Genomic DNA, 9,353 nt, shown 5'->3' on the forward strand with positions numbered 1-9,353 from the left:
TTTTTCTTCTCCTTTTTTTTTTTTTTCTTTTTTTAAAACCCTAGAAGACATTCTCCTTATATAGACTTTCCAAAATCCTAATTTGACAAGGAATAGATTACTAGGAATCCTAATCTAATTAGGTTTCCTAAACCTATTAGAATTCTAATCTCATTAGGTTTCCTAGATGTAATAGAATTCTAATCTCATTAGGATTCCTATACATAATAGGATTCCTAATCCCATTAGGATTTCTATTCCAATTAGGAATCTCAATCCAATTAGGATTCCTAATCGGGATAATTTAGCACATGTACTTGTCCATCCCTATTGTGTGTGACCCTGTAGGCTCATCCGATATAGCAGTATAACACGAAATCTCTTATTTTGGTTACACAAGTCATAGGCGGTCTCTAGCAAGACACTATGACTACCTATCTCGAATAGAGTTTGTTTGTGATCATACGAAAGCCAGTGATGATTCCGACTGATGATCCTTTTGTATCGGGATATCATATGTCGAATATAAGGCATGGACAAGCCACCTTATCTGATTCGACTGCTTTCTCGTTCACTGAGTTCGACTGTCTGAAATAGACGACGTTCGTCTATAGTGTGGCCACACATTTCTACAGTCTTGTTCACACGAGGGGCCCAGCGATATCTCTCTCTTTTACGAGAGGTACAAATCCCGTCTTGACTATCTACAATCCAGTACATGATTCGTTTCGTACCTGATACACGCCTTTATAGTCCTCCTGTTACGCAGGACGTTTGACGTAATCAAAGCACGCAACTCCTCATGTTGGATTCTGTAGATATCTCAGGTCTTAGGATCCAATCATGGAACCGTCATATGAGATTCAAGTCATGACGCTAGTCCATGTGACAATCTCATGCGGGTCAATCCAGTCTCAACCGTCTGATCCCACCATATTAGTGCATAATTTTCGAATTTAGCCGATGCAAGCTTTACCTTCTTTCTTTCGGAGTATTGATGGCATTCAAACACCATCTCCACCTTTCGTTCCCATTCAAGATAAGCTTCAGCATCGTGTTGGGTTTCCTGGGATCTCATGAGCGAATCTAATTCCTAAGAGATCGATTCTAGGGTTTGCGCAGCGGATATAAAACAAAAATTTTAATGAAACCCTAGAACCATGCTACTATTGAATCATAGAAACGTTAGAACGCTTACCTCAATCGATCCGGGGCCTGTATCAATTGAAGAACGCGTCTCATCACTTTAGGCAGGAAGAATACCTTGCCCTCTACACGTATCCACACGTCCACACGTCGGGATGGATTCCAACACCTTGTAACTTGTCTGCTAGGACTAGAGATCTCGATCTCTCTTGTGTGCAAGGTTTTTGGAGGCTTAGGGTTTTATTTTTCTTCCTTTTTTTTTTCTTCTCTTTTTTTCTTCTTCTTTTTCCTTTCTCTTCTTTTCTTAAAACCCTAGAAGACATTCTCCTTATATAGACTTTCCAAAAATCCTAATTTGACAAGGAATAGATTACTAGGAATCCTAATCTAACTAGGTTTTCTAAACCTATTAGAATTCTAATCTCATTAGGTTTCCTAGATGTAATAGAATTCTAATCTCATTAGGATTCCTATACATAATAGGATTCCTAGTCCCATTAGGATTCCTATTCCAATTAGGAATCTGAATCCAATTAGGATTCCTAATCGGGATAATTTAGCACACGTACTTGTCCATCCCTATTGTGTGTGACCCTGATGATCCTTTTGTATCGCGATATCATATGTCGAACATAAGGCATGGACAAGCCACCTTATCTGATTCGACTGCTTTCTCGTTCACTGAGTTCGACTGTCTGAAATAGACGACGTTCGTCTATAGTGCGGCCACACATTTCTACAGTCTTGCTCACACGAGGGGCCCAGCGATATCTCTCTCTTTTACGAGAGGTACAAATCCCGTCTTGACTATCTACAATCCAGTACATGATTCGTTTCGTACCTGATACACGCCTTTATAGTCCTCCTATTACGCAGGACATAGTCCTCCTGTTACGCAGGACGTTTGACGTATTCAAAGCACGCAACTCCTCATGTTGGATTCTGTAGATATCTCAGGTCTTAGGATCCAATCATGGAATCGTCGTATGAGGTTCAAGTCATGACGCTAGTCCATGTGACAATCTCATGCGGGTCAGTCCAGTATTCCGTTCTGCAACGAATACCTATGATTGTGATCGTATCCAATACCTATGATCATCTATGTGATCATCAATCACACATCATACTAGTCTTATTATGTCGTTATTCCCATAATGACACAAGACTAGGGAGTTTAGTATCATTCATAATGATACATGGATTTCATAACAGATCTAGCACGCAGGAACATGTAATGAACAAGATACTCTTATAAAAAAACATATAGAAAGTATCAATACATCGAATGTATCTGAACAAAGCTCATAATCAGTACATCATAGAGCACTAAACCAACAATCTCCCAAGATTTTTCACACTCAAAACCTCTCAATAGAGTCTGAAAATCGTGCCAAAAGGATTAGGAGGCCTTCCCCCAAGTTTATGTTGTTGTGATGCTCTAGGATGATCCGTGATATGACACTTTGACTTTGTATTGATTCATTGGTTCATGAATGCATTACTCTTCCCGTTATATGATTGGCATGTTTGTTATATTTCGGTATCCTTGGGCGATCGCTCCATTGTTGTCACAATACAGAGCAATGGGGCTATCAGCACTCGGAATGACACCCAAGTCACCAACAAACTTTCTGATCCAAACAGCTTCCTTTGCTGCGTCCGACGCTGGTGAGGTTCTGAGACACGATCGTGTGAGATTCTGAATATCGAATTCTGGTTTTCGTGACATGACCCGATCGTGTGAGTGTAGGGTGACACGATCGGGTTAACATTTGTTGCATCTTTCATCTTGGCGAACTGACCCGATCGTGTGGCTTATCGGGACACGATCGGGTGGACTCTTGATTCGATCTCTTCTTTCTTGACGATGTGACCCGATCGTGTGACATGAGTAGACACGATCGGATGTAACATTGAAACTCGTCCTTTTCGGGATTTTCGCCCCTTTCTTTCGCTCCTATTGCTTGTACCTGCAATCATATATGAACCGAGCGAGGATCAAAGCTAAACACGCATTTAAGCATCTCGGATGACATAAAACCGAGTAAATATGTCAGATGAATCATGTAAAAATCCATGTATATTGCGTGTTATCAAACTCCCCCAGACTTAAACCTTTGCTTGTCCTCGAGCAAATACTCTGTGAAAAATTGGACTGGAAGGAGGCGAGACAATGACATAACTCAAAATGATAATCGAGAACGAAACCTCTATCCGACCTAGATCCCCGTGAACAATGATCAGGTCTGTCTAGTATGATCTCCCTCTCTAAAGGGTAATCTTTCATAGCCATGGGGTCTATACCGTTGTTACCTAGAACCAATCCAAGAACTTCAATCATCTACCAAGCATGTTTCTCGAACCTATTATACCATTCTACCTAATCTATCTAGTCTACGCTTTCGGCATTCATTCTTTCTCTTTCTCTCTTTTTTTCTCATCTAGCTAGACTTTCTTTCTTTCTTTTTTTTTTGCTAGCATCTCGGGTTCCTAGGACGTTGAAGTTGAAGGGTTCCTAATCAATTTTTTTTCGATTTTGTTTATTGGATAACCCGACCCACAACTTAGATTTGAACCATCAAATCGATACACTCATATCCTCGAACGATTTTCGTTGACGAGGTAATGACAGCAGAGTGTCGAGACTCACTATCTTTTTGCACATGAAGAAATAAGGATGCATTCGATAACAGACTTTACCGATTTCAGCAAATATGAGAAAGGTTCTTATAGAAACTTTTCTACTTGGCTAGACAACATCGGTCTCATGGGTTCGAACCAACGATTTCTATCCCACAAGTCATTCTAGACAATCCTAAAGGTCAAACAATTAATTAAACAAAACATAACAACGTTCAATGAATCACAATGTTTTCAGGACGTTTCTACTCTCTCATACTATAGATCATCACATCAATGCTCAAAACGGTTTTAGCACGTGATTTTATATGTCCTAAACACTATATGAAAATGTACAATCCTAACAACAAACTATATGGTCCTAAAAATACTATATGCACATGCAACTACAAAGTGAAAATAAAACGGAAAAATGCATGCAACACTACTCTATATGGATATGGTTTGGCGTTAGACGAATCCTCCTCCAGACTTGAACATGACACCTTCTTCGGTGTCAATTCTCGACTAGTAGAGGCAACCAAAAAAATGAGTAAAAAAAGAAGCAAGTCAAGAAGGAAAAAAGAATACTTAGCTCGTGATGTTCGTTCACTCGCACTTAAGTCTGCCCACGTCTATCGCATAGCTAGCTTCCTCGCCTCCTCAGTAGCTCCTCATTAGAACTCAACCTGGTGATAAGAGACACAAACCAATATCCGATGCAAAAAGAAAATGGAAGGAAAGATAAAGACTAACCTAAGACCTCGGGTTGCCTCCCGGAAGCGCTTGTTTAAGGTCCTTAGCTTGATCCATTTTGCTCATGTGGGAGGGGGTTCAGGGGGAATGCTTCTTGGAGGAATGGTTTTAGGTGGAATGAGATTAGATGGGACAAACTCACCCGACTTGGTATGGCTTCGATCGATGTGATGTAGTTATTTATTTACCTTACCGATCAACCGAAGATTGAGTGGTGAAAATTGGGGGTCAGGATAGAAGTCTGATGGAAGAGGTGGTGGATCTCCTTGAATATCAGCTTGGGGGACTGCTCGACCCGAAATGGGAATGGTCTCGGACGAGTAAACAACTAGTTCAACCTTATGTGATTTCACCTCGAATTTTCGTTTTTGTGAACATGGTTGATCAAACTGAATGTCTTCCTTGTGTTTCTTTAGGCGTGAAAGGAACGGAACCGGTGGTGGTCTTAGCGGTGGAGGCACATATTTTGGTTCTGTCTCTTCGTAGTTCGTCATTGAATACTCATCTGCAGTCAAAAGGTTAGGCATATAATCCAAATAAGCATTAGAACACTCACCCTTTTGTATGACCTGTGGTGACTCTAACTCAGATTGCTCTACGTCCTTCATCGATATGGTGTTAAGATACTCTTTGGAGTTAATTTCTGGTCGTTTCATAAAGGTCTCTTACCAGTGGGAGGAGATTTTAGCAGTTCTGTTGGACTGAGACTCGCGTAGTGATTGCATATAATTCAAGAGGTCCTCTTGTCCCTGCAAAAACCGAACAAGTAAGGAGTTTGTCTCAGAATCTATCTCCTGCTTAGTTACAGACGATGGAGGGGCATATGCTTCATCGGGTGATCCTTCAAAATGATAATATGTCTCATCGCCCTGATCATAATGATACGAAGGTATAGGCTGATAAGTCTGAAATTGATAGGATCCCTGATTCTGATGGTAGTTGAAATCCCAATGCGGAACATCCGAAGCATATGAATCATAGGAGAGATCGGGATAATGCGTCCAACCTGAATCATAAGGGTCAGGGTACGGATCATCCATGAAATAGCTTATATCCTTGATTCTCTATTCATGCTCTAAAAAGGATGTACCTGCACAAACAAAGGAAGACAAAGAGGAAAGGAGACGAAGAAAAAAAAGAAACAAAAATAAAAGAAAATAGACCCAGACCAGATAGGATCTAATCCTGTTGCCTAAATTATTGATAACTCATATTTTTCTCTATTTTTTCTGGACGTTTTTATAGGATTTATACGAGGATCACATACATTTGTAGGCATTATAGGCGTGTTAGGCTACGAAACTCGGTTTGGTTGTGTTTTTATAGGATTACAAGTCTTGGATGCGATTTGTACCAAAACGGGAGCAATCCGGAGCTAAAATGATGAAATGCGTCAAGAACTTCCTACCTTAAATTGGCCAGAGTCAACTGTGGAAAGTGGGCCGAGTCAACATGCTGAAGATGGCCCATTCCAAACCTGTTACGAAGAGACCGAGTCAAAACGCCTGAGTCAAAACACCCGAGTCAACATGCCCGAGTCAGAAGGGTCGAGTCAGAAGACTGGGCTGGGCCGAAATGGTATGAAGCCCGTTTTAACTTGGTCGAGTCAAAGTTCTGACTCGGTCGAGTCAAAACCCAGAAAAAACCCCAGATTCGATTTTTCAGAGTTTGAACGGGAATAGGACTTGGGGAGCACCGCCTAGGGTTTATTTAACAGACCTACAGACGTCCAAGAGCAGCATTAAGTCTTGAGAGAGCTTTGGTGAGAGAAATAGGAGTTTACGGGATTTCGGGAAGAAGAAGGAGAGCTGGAACGTGAAGATCGCATTGTTGTCGACATGAGTCTTTCTTCTCCCTCTTTTGTTCTGTTTCCAGTTTTATTCTGTGTTTTTCCATGAACCGTGAGTAGATCCACAGCTGTGGGTTAGGGATTCGTTTGTGTTTTGGATATGTTTGAACCCTAACTTGGTTGCGATTTGGATTTGTTTCGGTTTTATCGATTTGCGGTTTATGTCAATTGGTGTTTGCTGACCCCTTGATCAATTGTTTTAGATTCTGAACTACATATGAATTTGAGTTTGGTTCCGGATCAAAATCGATAGAATAGATCGTATTATTCACATAGGAATATGGTTTGATCGATCTAGGGTTGATGATAGTGTTCTTCATACATCTAGTTTGATAAATCACATAGGGATATGGATTTAGAGAACTTTAGATAGTGAGTTATATGGCTCTATCTTCGTTGCTTGACGATTCTCGAATACAAATTCAATATCGTGATTCTCGCATGCTCCCGACACCCACGGTCGTCCTTGCTTGCTAGCTTACACGTTTTTATTGCTTTATTTCCTTATTTTCTATTCTTTCCGCATACTTCCACCATCACTTTCACTTGCTTGCCTTGATTTAGATTCGATTAGGATTTAGATTATTTAGCTACCGGTCCTTGCGTTCGACCCCGTATTACGACGATCCGTATCCTTGCGGTGAGTTGTGAATTGGGTTATAAATTCTAGAATCGATACACACGTATCAAGTTTTTAGTGCCGTTGCCGGGGACTGGTTAGCCTATTTGTAGGTATTCTAGATCCTTGCTTGTTTTCTTTTTCTTTTTGGTTTTTTTTTGTTTTTGTGGATTCACTTGGTTTCGAGTTCTTCTTTTTCTTTGCGGTTTGCAGGGTTCTAGTGCATGACAAGGAGCTCTACTCGAAGAGAAGACCTAGTCTACGATCCAGAGATTGAGGCCTTTCCTTTTTCACTGATGGATCGGGCAAGAGATTGGCTCTACACCCTTGAGCCGAACTCGATTACAACATGGGAGGAGCTAGAGGAGCAGTTCATGGCTAAATACTACTCCACATAGAAGACCCAAGCTGCACAGAAAGCCATATCCAGCTTCACTCAGGAGAGTGACGAGAGTCTATACGATGCATGTGAGAGATTCAAAGGCTATCAGCGCCTTTGTCCACACCACGGCATGGATAAGCGACTATTGCTTTCCACGTTCATCCACGGACTGAGAGACGATACTAGAGCATGGATGGACGCAGCTTGTGGAGGGAGTGTATACGACATTGCTTTTGACACCCTAGAGATGCAGATTGCTAAGATGGCTAAGGCGAGAGGGATGTCGGGAGATAGCATCAGACGCTCTACAGGACGGGTAGATTTGGGCGAGTCCGCAGCTTTGAAGGCAGTCATGTCTGATCTATCGGCAATCAAGCAGCACATGGGACTCAAAAATACGTCTAACCCGCAGAAAGTCCAGCCTGGTATTTTTCTGGTTGATCAGGCCACATCAGAAGAAGAATCAGTTGAGGACGTCAACTACATATGAAGGAATCAGTACCAGAATCCTTCTAATCTCTATAACCCGAACGCACCTAGGAATTATCCCGGCTTCTCTTACGGAAATCCGAGCGGAGCATTGAATGCACAACAAAAGGGCGTTCCCAGAATCCCTCAGAACCCCCGGGCTTCACTCAGCCACGTTTTCAGGGGCAGAATCAGGGATATGCGCATCAGCAGCAAAATCAGGGTTACTGAGCACCTCAACCTGCAAAGAACGATGAAGCGGACATCAAGACGATGTTTGCCCAGTTAATGGTCGACCAGAAGACATCATTTACTGAGCTGAAAACCAAGGTACAGAGCATCAGGGCTAGGCAAGACACCTTTGAGAGGAGGCTTGATGGGATGGATGCACATATGAAGCTAGTGGATACACAGATCGCGCAGCTTGCATCACAACCCTCTAGGCAGCAGGGCACATTTCCTGGAAAGCCCGAGCCGAGGCCACGAGAGCATTCAACGCTGTTGAGCTAAGGATGGAAAGAATCTGCCAGAAACAGTCTCTACGGAAAAAGGGACGACATCTGAGAAAGGAAAAGTCATAGCTGATGAGAAACCTCGAGTGAATGCAGAGGAAGCCGAACCGCCATACGTCGCTCCTCCACCTAAGGTACCACCCGTCCCTTTTTCTTCTCGATTGAAAAAGCATGTTGAGGATACACAGTTCTCGAGATTTGCTGATATGCTTGATACGTGTGTACCGAGTCTAAAATATATAACCCGATTCACAACTCACCGCAAGGATACGAATCGTCGTAACACGGGGTCGAACATAAGGACCGGTTGCTAAATCCAAATCTAAATCGAAAAGAGATCAAAGCAAGCAAGCAAGTGATGGTGAAAATATGTAGAATCTATGGAAAACGAAATAAGAAAGCAATGAAAACGAGTGACCTATCAAACAAGGATGACTATGGGTATCGGGATCGTATTCGCGTGTATGGGTATTTACTAAGCATGCGAGAATAATGACATCGTACTTGTATTCGGGAATCATCTGTGACACCCGTAACCCGTGTACAGTATACGGACTGTGCCACATGGACAAATAGTGATAAAATAATAATAATGTGGAAGCAAAAATACGAAATCCAAAAACATTTTAAATAATCCAGAGTAAGCAGCGAAAAATACAACAGGCGATCAGTATCGCAAAATAACACATGTCTGAATAGTTATAATTTAACCATACAAAATGCGGGAAATACAAGTCTCGTAACCCAAAATGTAAATCCCGTACATGATGCTGCCTCTCTCAGGTCGTCGTCTGCCGGATGCGCTAGGCGTAATCCTCGTGATCTGAAAAATGTAAACCACGAGGGCTAAGCACAACTGCTTAGTGAGTAGCCCGGGTTGAACCCGGAAATCCCGTTCCCAACGAGAACGGTACAGTCGACATTTCCATAAAAACACATGCAATAAGTAAAACACAGTAAGCACGTAAATAACAATCACAATCACGCCCGTATGGAGTCCACCATAGGGCTTAGCCGTAAACC

The sequence above is a fragment of the Tarenaya hassleriana genome, unplaced genomic scaffold (assembly GCF_000463585.1).
Source record: "Tarenaya hassleriana unplaced genomic scaffold, ASM46358v1 Cleome110, whole genome shotgun sequence".
Taxonomy (NCBI): Eukaryota; Viridiplantae; Streptophyta; class Magnoliopsida; order Brassicales; family Cleomaceae; genus Tarenaya; species Tarenaya hassleriana.